Below are 16,111 nucleotides of genomic sequence, written 5' to 3'. Positions count from 1 at the left end.
CAGAGCAGTGGTGCACTATCCTAAGTAGACCGCACCGCATGCAGGAGAGTACGAAAAAATATCGGATCAAGCGTGGAGTCCCATTTTTCTAGTGCGCCCTTTGAACTCTTGGAACTGCTTAGATTCACATGCTTTGAATAGGCCAACATCTAGTGGTAGGTGCAAAGTATTGCATGACTTGTTTTCAAAGTTCGAAAGGGGACTTCGACTGAGCATGTGTTTGTATTAATATTCCTAGTGTGATACTGTACCCACGGTCCTTCACGTGTCAAGGTCCCCCAGATTGTTTTATTTCTGACATGAGGGAGCATAAAGTGTAAGCCTGAGAACAGAGTACAGAGAAGAAAAAGAAAGGTCTAATATGTCTATGTACTTCAACCCCAAGAGGGGAGGAAAGGTGGGCGCATGTGTATCTAAGCAGATACAAGTACCCAAAATAAGATTACGTTAAGTAATGTATGCCGTCTGAGGCTTGTGGATCTGCTTAGAATCACATGCTTGCTTTGCATAGACTAGCAAGCAGTACCTGGAGAAGGTGGTGGGTTGTTTGAACGTACAGCAGCAAAAAGATGTCTCAACACTGCTTGTCCCACCTGTTAATCTTGCTTTGAATGTACATTTAAGCAGTAGTGCTGTGTGAATCGAGCTCCAAGTAGCTGCTGTCGATCTTGCGAGAGTCGCTGTCCGAGTCAGTACACTCACCAAACTCCTCACCTGAACTGCTGGTACGTGGTTGTAAGATTTGCTTCCTGCCTCGACTCCGGTAATCTTTTTTTTGTTTGTTAATGGAGGTATGGTCTACCTCGAGAAGATGCTACAATGGTCGCTTGATTGACAAGCGGGCCAGTGACCTCGCTCCCGAGATAGCCAGAAAGTGGAAAAAGCCATTATTGGCACAAAAACCTAGCTCGAGAGGACTTGAATCAACCGTGCAGTAACCTTCCAAGAGGAGGACGTTTTGCAGTGCAGTGTTGTCCTGGATAGATCCGTCGGTAGTCCTCAGGGTGTGTGTGCGGGCAGAATGGAACGGAATCTGCCTTTGGGAGACCAGAAAGTAAGGTTGGGAACATGAGTGACCGCAGAGTTCCAAGAAGGGGCAATACCAAGAGTGCAGTGTGCTAACAACAGAGGAGAAAAGCCTAATCCTGGGAAGGGAAGCCAAATGGGACAAACAAGGACTGAAGGAGAGAGACCCCAGGTGGGACCGGAGGCCGGAAGAGGGAAAGCTGGACTCAACAGCAGACTGAAAGGCTCTGCCGAGGGAAAGCAAAGAGAGAGACGGGACCCAAAGCAAGCGGGAGGAGAGAGAAAGAGCCGCAGTGGAACGCGGCGAAAGGAGGGAGAGGAAAGCGCTCTGCAGAGCTCCTGAGTAAGGAAGTAACAGCGTGTAAACCCGAAAGCGAATGGACGCAGGATTGCAACGTGCCGACCGCCAGGAGGAATGGAAAGAAAAGCCTCCCAGCGGCAGCCATGTTGGGAAAGACTAGACTGCGTGAAGCGGTACGGGAAACACGGAAAGGGTAAGTCAATGGCGGCAAGCCCGCCATTGATCCCACAAACACCAGGTGTTGTAGAGCGTGGCAGCTGCTTTGCAAATGGCATCTAAAGGTACATTTGCAAGACATGCTAGAGCGGCCCTTTTGCCTCAAGTTGAATGTGCTCTAGGTGTGAGAGTTAAAGTTTTCTTTGATACAGAAGAACAATCCAATGCATTTTACAATCCACTTTGAAATAGCTGATTTAGAGACATGGTCACCTTTTCTTTCAGTAGCTACAGACACAAAGAACTGGTCTGTTTTCCTTGGTGGTTTTGTCTTGTTTAGTTATTACATGAAAGCCCTTCTGACATGTGGTGTAAGCAAGTCTTTTTTCAGCTGAATTAATATGATTTTGAAAGAAAGCTGGCAATTGTATGGATTGGTCAACATGGAACCTTGAGATAAATTTAAGTGAGAATTGTGGATGTGTTCACAGAACCACTTTGGCCTTGTGAATAACCACAAATGGGCCTTGAACTGAGAGAGCTTGCAGTTCACCAATTATTCTTATAGAAGTAACAGCCACGAGAAACATAGTCTTGTAAGTGAGATGCTGAAGACTTGTTTTGTGCATTGTCTCAAAAGGGCGACCCATGAGTTTGGTAAGTACAATATTCAAGTCCCAGCCGGGAGTTGGATTTGCAATTGGGTGGTGGGTTGGGGGGAGGGGTAATCTTTTAACCCTTTCCATAAAGAGTTGAATTACTGGAACATTCCATCAAGACACAAGTGGTGTATGCAGAACGTGTTGCCAGATTGACTCGAAGGCAGTTAAAGATTAACCCTGAGTCTAACAGGCAAAGTAGGTAAAGCACTATGTGGGATGGTGAGCAGTCGATAGGATTGATGCTGCGTGTCTTTGACCAAACGACAAAGCGTTTTCCACTTGTTGAAGTGGCACTGTCTCGTGTTGGGTTTGTATGCTTCTTTGAGGATGTCCATGCATCTCTGTGGCAAGTTTAAATGTCCAAACTCTGAGTTCAGTGTTTGAGGACATGGATGAAGTGTCGTTTCATGATGCTGAGACAGCATATTGGAAGGGGATGGAAGTTGGACTGGTGTGCAAAGACACATCTTCAGCAGATGTGAAAACCATGGTTGACGTGCACACATTGGCGCTATTCAAATACATTTTAATTGGTCCTGGTGCATCTTGTGGACTATTTTGTTCAGAAGTCGTGTTGGGGTAAAAGCGTATGCAAATGTCCCGGATCAGTTAATCCACAAGAGCATTCCCTTTGGACTCTGTCTGGGGACACCTGGATGTGAATTCTGGGCAATCTGTGCTCTCTTGTGTTGCGAAGAAATCTAGGTCTGGTTGACCTTAGTTTGTGAAAACATTAAGGATGTCTTTGTGCAACTGCTATTTGTGCTATGAAGGAAGTTTTAGGTTCCTGCTTAGCACTTCAGCTAGACAGGTGTGTTGCCCTGGAACATATTGAGACAGTAGGTACATGTTGTGGTGAGGTGCCCAAAGCCATATGTTCTGGGCTAGTTTGAAGAGTGTTCTCCCTGTTTGTTGATGTAGTACATTGCTGTCGTGCTGTCTGTCAATACTAGAACTGTCTTGTTCTGCAGCAGGTGTTGAAAGGCTTTTAGGGCCTTGAACGCTGCCAATAGTTCTAGAACATTGATGTGCTTTTTTGCCATCGTTTGTGTCCACACTCTGTGCGCGGGGTGTTGGAGATAGTGTGAATTAAGTGTCTGTCGATAGAGTGGCTTGTACCTCAGGAGTGTTGAACGATTTCCACCCGAAAAGGTTTTCTCTTGTCCACCATTGCAGAGAGTGAACAAGGGACTGCGAAACAACCGCTAGAGCGTCCCATTGACTGCTTGCTTGTGACCATTAATTCGGCAACCACTCTCGCATAAGAAGCAACAGAGCGTGTGGCACTAGGTAAATGCACAAGGCCATCATCCCGAGACAGCGCATTTCTTTTGGTACCGACGACTGGCTGCATTTAAAGAACATGTTTTGTATCCTCTCATTGGAAGGGAAGACTAAAGCGTCATCTGTGTGAATTAATTCCCTGAAAAATTGTTTCACCTTGCTTGGGACAAGACTTGATTTTTTCTCGTTGAGAAGCCTAGCTTTTAAAGCAGATCGCTAGTCAGTTGGGTGTTTTGTAGACTAGGTGAGGTGGGTCTCCTGTTATCAGCCAGTTGTCGAGGTAAGGGAACACCGGGATGGACGGCCTGCGCAGGTGTGCTGCTACCACTGCAAGCACTTTGGTGAATACCCTTGGTGGAGAGGCTATGCCGAATGGTAGCACCCTGAATTGGTAGTGCGTTGCTCCTAATTTGAACCTTCGGTATGTTCATTCTTATTCATTGTCTTAATACTCAAAACTTCAAGACTATACAATAAGGTCAAAACAAACATTAGTTCTCAAGTTAGGTGTTATCCAAAAAATCTCTACCCTTATCTATGCACATTAATATCAGAGAGATTATCTTATTCCTTTGTTCATTAAATAAATTCACTAGTTAATTATAGTGTGTTACAGTATGTCACAATAGTTTGTATTTAGTCCATTAAGGCTGTTCTGTCTCACACAAGTTCACATTCTATCTATTGTAGAATTATTTAGAGGTATGGTGCCAAGTAATATTCCTCATTTAATCCCAGTGGGGACATAGAGTCTAGTTTGTGGATCCAGAATAATTCTCTTTGAGCGAGTATCTTGGGAGAGGTTACCACCTCTCGGAGGATGTAGAACTACCAGTATTAAGCATCGTAGTTGTGCCATTGTGTGTTTGTCGTCACGAAAATGCCTGTAGATTGGGGATTTGAGGTCATAGAGTAGTTCTCATACCGTCAGATTCCGCGGCATGTCTGCGGAGTGGTCTCAGTGTTGGTTGGTGGACTCCTGGTCCTCCGCGTCTCTCATGTTCTTGCCACCACCTTTGGTGTCTCTCTCTGTCTGGACTCCGGGATGCTCCACGTGCGACTGCTTCTCTTGTTCGCCAGGTAAGACACTGCATGTCCATTTTCATTCTCGTGTTCATTTTGGGACCCAGGAAGCACCGCGTCCAACCCTTTCACTTTCTTCCAGGTAAAACGCTGCCCGTCTCCCTCTCTCTCGGCCAAGATGCTGCGCCTCCGATTCTCCTGCTCTCCTCCAGTCAAGACAATGTGCGCCTCATTCTCTCCCAGCAACAGCCCCGTTTTGTAACTTGCAGGCTTGTCTCTCTGCCAGTCTCCTCCCTTGCGCAGTTCATGGGACTGATTTGGCACTGCTAGATTTAAAAAGAGCATATTGCAGCGCATCGACAAAGGGCAAGCTGTTATGCTGATGTAGCTGGATTTGTCCTGTGCGTTTGATTAGGTCGTACATTCATTGTTACATGATAGAATTTCACAAGCAGCAGCGCTTTTTCCATCTTCGGCAACTACCTGGAAGTCTTTTTTGACAGACTGCTCAGCAAGAGTGTATTGTGGCGATGCTGTGGCAGATCAGACTAAAAACAAATGCTGTGTGCCTCAAGGATCTTGTCTATCAGTGACAGTAACATCTGCTGGATGACCACAGAATTTGTTACACCAACTACGCTGATGACACGCAGTGTCTAATCCCTCTGTCAGGTGTCTATCAGCAAGATCTTAAGGCCATAAATGCAGTGCATGCTTTAATACAGAAGTGAACGATGTTTAATTGCCATGCAGTTTACGATACTAAAACAGATCGCATGGTCATTGGTACAGCCAATAAGATCAGAAAGCTAGGATAGGAGCATCAGCACTTTGTGATTGCAAGCTGTGGACTAAAAACACAGACCAAGGTGAAAACTTTGGGGGTGTACTTGGATTAGCATTTGATTATGAAAGCTAATGTCAATGATCTGATCTTGAGACATGAACAGCTGCAGGTTTTACAGAATAGGACAGTTGTAGGGCTGAATTGGCAAGACCACACCCTTTTTGTCGCATCCGTTATCTGTCTGGATTTCTTGGCTTGGTTGTGTCCTCATGCCTACAGGCCTTATCTGGCACATTACAAATAATTTAAACCAAACAAAAGTATGTGTGACGTATGGTTGGGGCTTCCCTGGTGTACTTCTGGGTCTTCCTTTATCGCTCACGCTTGGCCCCCTTGTCTCAGTGGAATATGAGACTTCATTTTAAGATACATTTACAGCTTTTGAAGGACAATAGCAAACATCGATTTCATCTTTACACAGATTACCACAGTAAATGTTCCCAGATATTATTGAGAGGGTTTTTTTGGAAGTTCCTCATCAGAATGGGAGTTCTTGTCCCCAAAGGGGGAAGTCTCTCCCGGTGAGGTCCCAGTTTCCGTATTGCAGAGCAGGCTCACCTCCCTAGCCTCACAGGGAGGTGGATGAATTGCTGTGATTCGTTACACATCACACTCATTCTCCCTACTAGGGTGGAGGGGAGGAATTGGAGAAATACACCCAACTCTCAAAGGGGGCAATAATGCCTTGCTGCTTGTGTCCATTGCAAACAGGATGTCAAACTAAGACATGTTATGTGGGGATGGACGGCCAAGCACATATACACCGGTCACATCCCTTCTTACCTCACTTCTGGATTGTTTTCTATTGATGGTAATGTACTATTTTACATTTCTGATCGTCCTGTTTTACCTTTATGTGCTGGGCATCAAAGCATGATGTACAGGTCTTGAGCACAGAGGAAAAGACTCTGGCCTGCTACTCTCAAATCACCCTTCATTCCTGTCCTTCAGTCTGAAGACAACAGATCCCAAACTTAATTTGGAGGCATGGCCCACAAGGACAAAGTGGGGTGTCATCTTAACCAAGACTTGGGAACACGAATTGGTGAGAACGTGGATACCTTTTAATGCAAAAGGTTCTCATTTTGTTATCTGGTACATCACCAGTTCTCACACCTCTGATTAATCTGTGGGCTACTGTGGGACCACAGAGTGCAAAATGTAAGCAACGTCACACGATGACAATAACTTGGATGCTACCATCTTGATGCATATTCTGCTCTGCCACCATTTCTGCCTCTTTAATCTGAGGCCAAATTTCTCAAATTAAATTTTATTGAAATTGTGAAACAATTTTTTCGAAAACTGAAGTTTTGAACCACAAATCTTCACATGCACCAGCATCTAAACACTTCTTTTCCAGGATAATCTTTCATGTACTTGTGATGAAGTCAATTCTTTAATTTCTATTTGATGCTTATGAAGCACTGATCTAGGATCAGTGAGTAATTGTGTGCTTTACACAGTACAGAACGTACTTCAGAGCCATACATTACATACTGTAAGAGCATAATTTGGTCATAAGAATGTTGGGTGGTCAATGGTACTGAAGTATGCAATTTTCAGAAGGGTGAACATGCAAGGACTTCCGATGTCTGATGCAAATGGCATCACCCTCTACTTGGATGGGGTGAATTGGATACTGCATCTGTTTTGAAGTGTGAGGGGTCAGAAATGATCTTTGGGTCTGGTCTGCGGAAGGGGTCCTCCGCCACACGGGAGCACTTCACTTCTTCCTCTATGCTGGGCTTCTCGCACCTCTGTGTTGTTCCGCACAGCTGCTGCCTGCTGCGCGCACACTGCAGAATTCTGCAGTCTACTCTCCGACTTCGACCTCCGCCGTGGCCTCTGTTTCCGCCTCCACTTCTGCTGCTTCTGCCACTCTACTTCTCACTTCTCCCCTGCTCAGCTGTGGCTGGGCTTTAAATTGATATGTCTCGCACAGCTGTTTGGAACTACAACAACTAGACTGTGCAGTCTGCTTCACATCCGTAATCCTCATCAGCTCGTTCCTCCTCTTCCTTGTCCCAGTAGGAACAAGTTACTTACCTGTAACTGTTGTTCTCCAGCATGGGTCTGGCATGGATTCACATGCTCATGAATATTCCCCGTCGTCAGGCTGGGAATCCTCGGTAAAGAAAAAAACAGTATCAGTTTCGTTTCTGATCTGTCTTTCGTAGTAATAACCAATCACTGGTCTCTGCGTCATACTGACCACAGCCAATGACTGCCCTCTACCTAAGCACCGCCTCTGGCAGCCATCTTCAGATTTGGAAGCACGTGAAGTGGCAGTATGACCAAGTGAAGAGCCGCAGAGGGGTAGGCGGGAGGGTTCGCATGTGAATCCATGCCAGACCCATGCTGGAGAACAACAGTTACAGGTAAGTAACTTGTTCCTTCTCCAGCATGGGGTCTGGCATGGATTCACATGCTCATGAATAAAGAATACATAGCAGTACACACATGCACAACCACGGGAGGTGGCAAAGGCTCAACATTAAGCATTACATCAAACTAAACATTAAGCATCTTACCTCCTCACCAGGCTCACCTCAGGCGAACAGGTTGCCCAGCACTGCTTGGCCGACCCTGGACTCCTCCCTGGAATCCCGATCGACGCAGTAGAATTTCGTGAAGGTGTGCGTCGACCTCCACGTAGCAGCCCTGCATATGTCCAGCAGGGGCACACCAGAAAGGAACGCCGTGGTAGCTGCGATCGCTCTGGTGGAATGGGCTCTCGGACGGCCAGGCAGCGGTCGGTTTGCCAACCGATGACAGTACATGATACAGCCGGAGAGCCATCTGGAAATGGAAGCCTTCGAGAGAGCCTTCCCCTGATTGACAGGTCCAAAATTCACAAAGAGTTGTGACGTCTTCCGAAAACACTTCGTGCGGTCCACGTAGAACTTCAGCGCTCTAGCCACATCCAGCGAGTGCAAAGTCCTCTCAGCCGGCGACGAAGGCGACGGGAAGAACACAGGCAACACCAAGGGTTCGTTGAGATGGAAGTCCGACGGTACCTTGGGCATGAAGGAGGGGTGCGTCCTGAGCACTACCCTCGTGTCGTGAAAAGTCAAGTACGGGGCCTTGCAGGAAAGGGCCTGGATCTCTCCCACCCGTCGTGCGGAGGTGATGGCCACAAGAAACGCTGTTTTCCACGACAGAAACTTCAACGGGGCCGAGTGCAGAGGCTTGAACGGAGGTCCCATGAGCTTGGTCAGCACCACGTTGAGCTCCCACGCCGGGGCCGGCGCCTTCACCGGCGGGAACGATCTGAACAGTCCCTTCATGAACTCTTTCACCAGACGATGAGACCACAAGGACGTCCGGCCCGTGGCTCTGGTGTATCGGGAGATCGCAGCAAGATGAATCTTGATGGACGCGTGTGCCAGTCCAGCTTTGGCCAGCGTCAGCAGGTACGGCAGTACCTGGGGAGCCGTAATCCGTAGAGGGTTAATCTTCTGTGCGTGGCACCAGACAGAGAACCTCTTCCATTTGTGTCCGTAGCATTTAAGAGTCGAGGACGCCCTGCCTTTGCAAGAACCTCTCTGCAGTCGGCCGGTATGTCGTATCCTCCAAACTCTAGCGCTGCAGGAGCCAGGCCTGCAAGTTCAGCGATTTCGGGTCGTGGTGGAGGATGGCGCCTCCTTCCCTGGAGAGTAGATCCGCGTCCACCGGCAGCTTGATTGGCGGGGACGCTGACAAGTCCAGAAGGTCCGGGAACCATATCTGCCTCGGCCACGCAGGTGCGACGAGGATCATCCTGCACCGTGACCTCTTGAGCTGGTTGACGAGCCGGATTAGCAGTGGCAAAGGAGGGAACGCGTAGAGGAACAGGCCCTCCCAGGGGAACGAGAAAGCATCGCCCATGCTCCTCGCCTGGGGAAACCTGCTGGCGAACCTCCGGCACTTGGAGTTCGTCGCCGTCGCGAACAGGTCGATCTGGGGTGTGCCCCACCGTCGGAAGAGGCGATCCACTAGATCCTGCCGTAGTTCCCACTCGTGGCACGAGCGCAGCTCCCTGCTGAGTGAGTCGGCGATGGTGTTTTTTATCCCTGCCAGATGAAACGGCACCAGAAACATCCTTTGGGCGACGGCCCAATGCCACAGGTCCTGCGCCTCCTTGGACAGTGCTGGGGACCTGGTTCCGCCCTGTTTCCTGATGTAAAACATGGTGGTGGTGTTGTCGGTGAAGATCCTCACCACCTTGCCCTTGAGGGACGGAAGGAAGGAAGGACCCGAGGGCCCAGAACACTGCACGGAGCTCCAGGACGTTGATATGGAGGGACTTCTCCGTCGGGAGCCAAAGGCCTCTTGCGTGCAGATTTTTGGTGGGCGCTCCCCACCCTTCCAGGGAGGCATCCATGGTCACTGTCTCCTGGTGGTCTGGGGTCTGGAAGTCCATGCCCGCCGTCAGATGCGCGCGGGTGCCCCACCACCGGACCGCTCGGCAGAAACTCTCGTAGAGTGTGATCCTCTCCTCGAAGCCGCCCGTCGTTTGGATCCAGCGCGCGTCCAGGAACTCCTGCAACGGGCGCATCCGGAGCCTGCACATGGGAATGAGGTAGATGCAAGAAGACATCATTCCGAGGAGGGACTTGATGGACCTCACCTTGGCCGCGTCGGAAACCAACATCCGCTGTACCTTGCCCAGGATGGACCTGGTCCTTTCCTCCGACGGGGAGGCCAGAAGGGACACTGTGTCGAGATTTGCTCCCAGAAACAGTGCGTTTTGCGCGGGTACCAGGTGGGACTTGGCGTAGTTCACGGAGAATCCCAGGTCCGTGAGAAGTTGGACGGTCCTTGCCGTGTGCTCCACGGCGAGCTCCCTCGTCTTGGCTCAGATGAGCCAGTCGTCCAGGTAGTGACGCCCTTGGACCACAAACCTGAGGAATTTTCGGTGCCCCTTTAGGATGGGAATATGGAAGTAGGCATCCTCCAAATCCAACGACGACAGGAAGTCTCCTTCCTCCAGCTGACCCAGGACGTGCTGGAGGGTGACCATCCGGAACTTCTGCGCCTTGATGAACTTGTTCAGACGTCGCAGGTCTAGGGTGGGGCGCCATCCTCCCGTCTTCTTCTTCACGAGGAAGTATCTCGAGTAAACTCCGGAGCCCCGAAGCCTCTTTGGGACGAGTTCGATGGCGCCCTTCCTGAGCATCGCCTTTACCTCCAGGAGAAGCTGAGGGACGTGAAGCTCTTTCCTGGCCACGGGGGGGACGCGCGGGCACCTTCTTTGAAACTCGAGCGCGTGGCCCCGGGCTAAGGCGTCCAGCACCCAACGGTCGGTGGAGATGGACTCCCACACGCTGACGAAGCTCGCCAGCCGGCCTCCCACCGGGGTGCTTCGGCGGGGGCCCGACCCCACGGCCGGTTCAATCCTGTTTCGACGAGGCCTTGCCGCCTTCACCTCCTTGGCGACGACGGCGGGGTCCGCCAGACTTGCCTCGTCCTCTGTAGGCCTCCTGAGACGACGAGCGGGCCGCTTGACGGTAGGTGGAGAAACCGCCGCCGGAACCTTAGGAGGCGCCCTTGCCTCCGCTGCTCCGAAAGGGCGTCCGTCGTTGCTGCAGAACCCCAAGGGCCCGGGCCGTCTCAGTGTCCGCTTTAATGGCCTGAAGGGAATCGTCCACTGTTTTCCCAAACAGGTTGTTCCCATCGAACGGCATGTCCAGGACTCTGGTCTGTACGTCTTGACGGAAGTCCATAGCCTTGAGCCATCCACGCCGCCTAAGGCACACGCCGTTGCCCAACTGGCGAAACCCAGTGTCGGCGATGTCCGTCGCAATAGTGATGGCGTGGTCCGACGCCACCTCACCTTCCTGTAGGATCTCCAGGGCATCCGCCCTCTTGTCGTCCGGTAGGAAGTCCAGCAGGGGAGCCAGTTTGTACCATAGCTCCCTGTCGTAGCGGGCAACGATAGCCAAGGCGTTGGCCGCTTTAATCGTCGTCGCTGCAGACGAGATGACCCTGCGTCCCATAGCGTCCAATTTCTTTCCCTCGCCGTCCGGTGGGGAAGTCGATGTGGAGGCCGCACCCCCCCCCCCCCCCGCTTTCTTCCTGGCCGCCGCGGAGACGACGGAGTCCGGGGTAGGCTGCGCCCGGAGGCACAGGGGGGCCACGTCCGGGACCCGGTACTTCTTCTCGTACCGGTCTCTTCTAGCTGGCGTCGTGGAAGGGTTCTTGAGGAGGGCGAGGCCCTCATCCCAAATGTCGTCCAGTAGAGGCACCGCGAGGACCGTCTTCTTCTTGGCCTCGCGCCGGTGATAAAGGAATCCTTCCTTTTTCTTCTCCTCAGGGCAGAGTTGGAAAAGCTTGGATGCCCTGGCGATCATGGAGTGGAACGATCCAATCTCGTCGGGCGGAGAAGCCCTGGTGGGAGGTGACGACGGCAGATCCTCGTCGTATACCTCGTCGTCCGTACCCGTCGCTGCCGTGTCAGTCCCCGTATCATCCCCTCGGGTGGACGGGGAGGAGGGCTGGACGGGTCGCGACGGCTGAAAAGGAGGTGGAGGGTGAATCCTTCTTTTCTTGGGCGGGGGAGCACCCGAAGGTCCCGGTTCAGGATCCCCCGACGGGAGAGGTTCCTCCGTCGGCAACGGTAGTCTCGTCCTTATCTCTGAGCATAAGGACTGTATAGCCAACAAAATGGCCGCCGAGTTGTCTTGCGGCGCTGGCAGAGGGGAATCCGACGGGCGATCAGGGGCCCCGTCGGCACCCTCGACGATGTCGTCGTCACCTGCGTCGGGATCCATCCCGACGGGCCTGTCTTCATCCACGCCAAGGCCGTGGCTTAAGACCCGAGGTTGGAGCCGAATCTACGACGACGCCCTGCCCCCCCTTTTCCTTCCCCGCCGGGGATTTCACGGGGGTCCTATCGATGGGCACAAAAGAGGACTCCCTCCGAGGTGGCAGGGAGACTGTGAGCCCCGAGATCGCCACCACTGGTGTAGCCTCCACAGGCTGAGCCAGGGCCGCCGCGACCGTATCGATAGAGGGCTTGGCCGGATGGATTAAGGTCTTCACCACCTTAGGTGCGCTCACCGCCTTATCCTTGAGGGGGGGGGACACTGCCTCGCTCCCCCTCCGATGGGGCCTTCGAGCTCGACCGGGGCCTCTCCAGGAGCCTTGCCGGGTGCTCGCCCTTCCTCTTACCCCGACCCAGAGCGCTGGCTCGTGGCTGAAGGTGCCGGGGAGGGTGCGCCCTGCCTGGCGCCCGTAGAGCCCGACCGTTCGGCGCTCCCGGTGCCAGCGGACTCGCGGTGCTTGGCCTTGTGTTGGACCCCCGTCGCCGGGGCGTCCTCAAAGGTCTTAGAAGACCGCTCGGATTTCTTCCTCTTCTTCTCGCCTGATGGGCTCTTCCCTTCCAGCCAGTTGGCGAGGCGTTGATGGCGGTCCTTCATGGTCGCTCCGACATATTGCCGCAAAACGCACAGTCCTTCTCCACGTGCGTCTTGTCCTCATGTAAGCAGTAGAGACAAAAGGAGTGTTCGTCCTCCTTAAAGACGTTCTGCAGCTGGCATCCAGGGCAGACCCTGAACAGCTTTCCGGGCGTCGAGCTTCCCTTCTCCAGGGCCATGTCCGGGCCTGAGAAGCTTCTGGAGTCCTCCAAAAACGTAGCTCGACGAAATCTTCACCCTTGAGGGGCGCAGACGAATCTGACACGGGTCCCCGTTGATCGGATGGAGAGTCGGTGGAGCTTGAGGCTTTTTTGACTGAAAAAACGAAGTTTTTGAGAAAAAACGTGAAAAAATAGCACTAACGCTCGAGAGCAATAGCACGAGGATCCCAACACATGAAAGTGCGGTAAAAATCTGAAGATGGCTGCCAGAGGCGGTGCTTAGGTAGAGGGCAGTCATTGGCTGTGGTCAGTATGACGCAGAGACCAGTGATTGGTTATTACTACGAAAGACAGATCAGAAACGAAACTGATACTGGTTTTTTTCTTTACCGAGGATTCCCAGCCTGACGACGGGGAATATTCATGAGCATGTGAATCCATGCCAGACCCCATGCTGGAGAACTATAAGCATTCTGGGCATTGAAGTCCATGATATTTCTAAGTTTCCCAGAGCCACTTTGTTTCAACTGATGGTTAAAGGAAACAGCAGATGTCATATGAACATTATGTGCAGCAACATTAAGTTTAGGATTTTTACCCAAGACAGAACCATTACAGTTAGAGGGTACCTTATGTGATCCATATATTCCCATAGTGGAAATTGTATTCTTTTTAGATGGTCTCTCCTGTATTATCTTTGGGGCTTTTACATGGGTGGGTTTGGTGTAGTGGCAGCATGCAATCAGGTTTTTTTGATTATAAGATCTTCACCTTCACAAGAGGATGAATACTGCATCTCTCCTAAGGGAGTCACCACTTCACCCCGACAGCCATCTCCTCCCATGTGATCCTGCTTAATGCTGCCAGCCCCAGTGTCTGGATCAGGTAGCCGCTGCCTTCCCCTGGCCAAACGGAAGGGTACTTTAGGCTGGGGTTCAGTGAGGAGTCCACAGAATTCATCACAGAAGTTAGACTATCAGGACTGAAGAAGGTTGTAGTCATCGATGTAGGTATGTAGGTGTAGTGCTGGTGCTTTCTGTAGGCTTCAAGGACTGTTAGATGGGGAATGGGCACTTCAAGAGGAAGGCAATAGCTATGTTGAGCAGACAGGCGATAATGCAAATGTTTCGGATGAGGGCTTTGATCAAGGGCGATCGTGTGTGGTTTTAAAATGGTGGCTGCAGTGATTTAATTGCAGTGTCATCAATAGTGAATTGAATGAAGGTATGCAATAGTTGGTGTGCGATTGTGCAAGGAGGGATTTCGGGGGTGGGGTTTCAGATGTTTCCTAACTGGTTGAAGTTGGAGGGTTTACAGATTGAATGGTGAATGAGGAGGGCCAATGCAGTATTTTACTGCCCTTAAGACAGCCTTGCTCTCGTTAGTTGTTTAGGAGATTAAATGCATTCAGAAGTTAGATTATGCTTGCAGACTGGCACCTTTGAGTTTTGCAGGCTGTTTTTAAAATTGTGATATACGGGGAGAAGGTTGTGTGTCTGTTATCCAAGTTTGCATATTTCATCATTTCTGTACTATGTAGCCGATGGATTAGGTGTGTTCTAACAAATGATGGTGCATGTAGCTCTTCAATACAACATACAGTTGAAATTAAGGTATTTCAGTTTGTCAACATGTTCTGCGGTGTTGGGTTACATATAGCGAGGAGATGGGGAGATTAAGCTGTCCAGGTAAACCCTTTTAATGATTAGGTTGCAGTCCCGGAGGTTTAGATTGATCCTTGAGCGATTTGGAGATGGTGAATGAAATAGCATGATGTTCAATCTAGTTGAGATCAAGGGTTCTACAGACGGGAGGGAGGTGAGAACAGAGAAGAATAGGATCATACCGGATAAGCTCCAAAATACTTGCTTTGATGTTGGCGGGGAAGAGGGCATGTGAGCTCCAGGAAAGGGGAGGAGAAGTGGAAATTTCTCTTCATGGTCTTTGTTGCTGAGTGATTGTAGAGGTTAAAGTCGCCTGGATTGATTATATGTGAATGTCCCATGGTGTCAGTTCATTTCTCCATACTTTTTTCATTTGATTGGCCTGCTTCAGCTAAAAAATCTAGGCGGTGTCTGGTGGAGAGTGACACGCATGCTTAGTAGCTTTCCAATGTGGTCTGTATGGGATAGCAAGGATGCCCACTGTTCTGTGTGTGCATCTGTGGAGAGCCAGGTTTTACTCATCTGGGATTAGTCAAAGATGGTGTTAATCAGGTTTCAGTTATGAACAGAAAGGGTAGAGATTTCTGCTGCATATTTTGATAATTCTCATTCAGGAAAACTCATTTATGGATTGTGTTTGGGTCGAGGTGCCGTTGAGGATCGAGTGCTGTGTATCAGGATGTTGATGGCGGTCTGAGACCTTGTGGCAAGTGTTATTGTTGCGTTGATGAAAGAATGTGTATGTGCTAAGGATCAAATTGTAAGAGGAGGACAAAGCAACGATTCTGGCTCTTCTGGGCACAAAAAGGAGTTGCTGTTTAGGAGACACCTTTAGCTACTTGGTCATATTTGGGAAAGTCACTAATTAAGAGAAGAACAAGCGTCCTGATCACAGCATCCTTCAAAATTCAAAGGGTGAAGGAAAAAAGGCAGCTTGCATGGCAGATTGTAGCAGTAAGTGATGGGGGCACAAGTATGTCCTGGGAGTGAGCCGATAATTTGCCTGCCCTCTGCCAATGTTGGGAGTCCTTGTTTCAGCTCCTAGATGGCCCAAACTGGTGACAACATATTTTAAGAATTAGTGTGGTGTTCAAGTCAAATGACCCAGTCATACGATCCTGCAGGAGACCGTGGGTGATGGCAAGGGAATGAGGGGGGAGACCTGGAGTTCTGCCATGTGACTAGGCAATGAATGGTTTCTTCCTGCAGTCTCTGCAGGTGTTAGAGAAATCCAAGCCAAATGTGGATGTTTCTTGCTGATGCCATGGCAATTTTACAAAAATGCAATACAAGTTTTTGAATTATGGTTTAAAAAGATTATTTGGTTGGGTAGCTGCTGCAGGAGACATTCCAGCATTTGAAACCAGACATCAATTTAAATTTGGTACTCAAAGTTATTGCTCATCTATATACGGAAATGTACTGTTTACATTTGCAGACCTGCAGATTAAAGCAAGGGCACACCAGATAGGAACGCTGTGGTAGCTGCGATCGCTCTGGTGGAATGGGCTCTCGGACGGCCGGGCAGCGGTCGGTTTGCTAACCGATGACAGTACATGATACAGCCGGAGAGCCATCTGGAAATGG

The 16,111-nt window shown here is 50.3% G+C and overlaps 1 protein-coding gene across 1 annotated transcript in view; it reads right to left on the bottom strand.

Moving 5' to 3' along the window:
- Positions 1-16,111, bottom strand: part of KDELR1 (KDEL endoplasmic reticulum protein retention receptor 1) — a 154,811-nt gene that overhangs the window by 22,868 nt on the left and 115,832 nt on the right. The gene's annotated exons all lie outside the window — the stretch shown is intronic.

Source organism: Ambystoma mexicanum, chromosome 1q (assembly GCF_040938575.1).
Source record: "Ambystoma mexicanum isolate Mex_15411 chromosome 1q, UKY_AmexF1_1, whole genome shotgun sequence".
Taxonomy (NCBI): domain Eukaryota; kingdom Metazoa; phylum Chordata; class Amphibia; order Caudata; family Ambystomatidae; genus Ambystoma; species Ambystoma mexicanum.
This window is presented reverse-complemented; position numbering and strand designations above follow the sequence as displayed.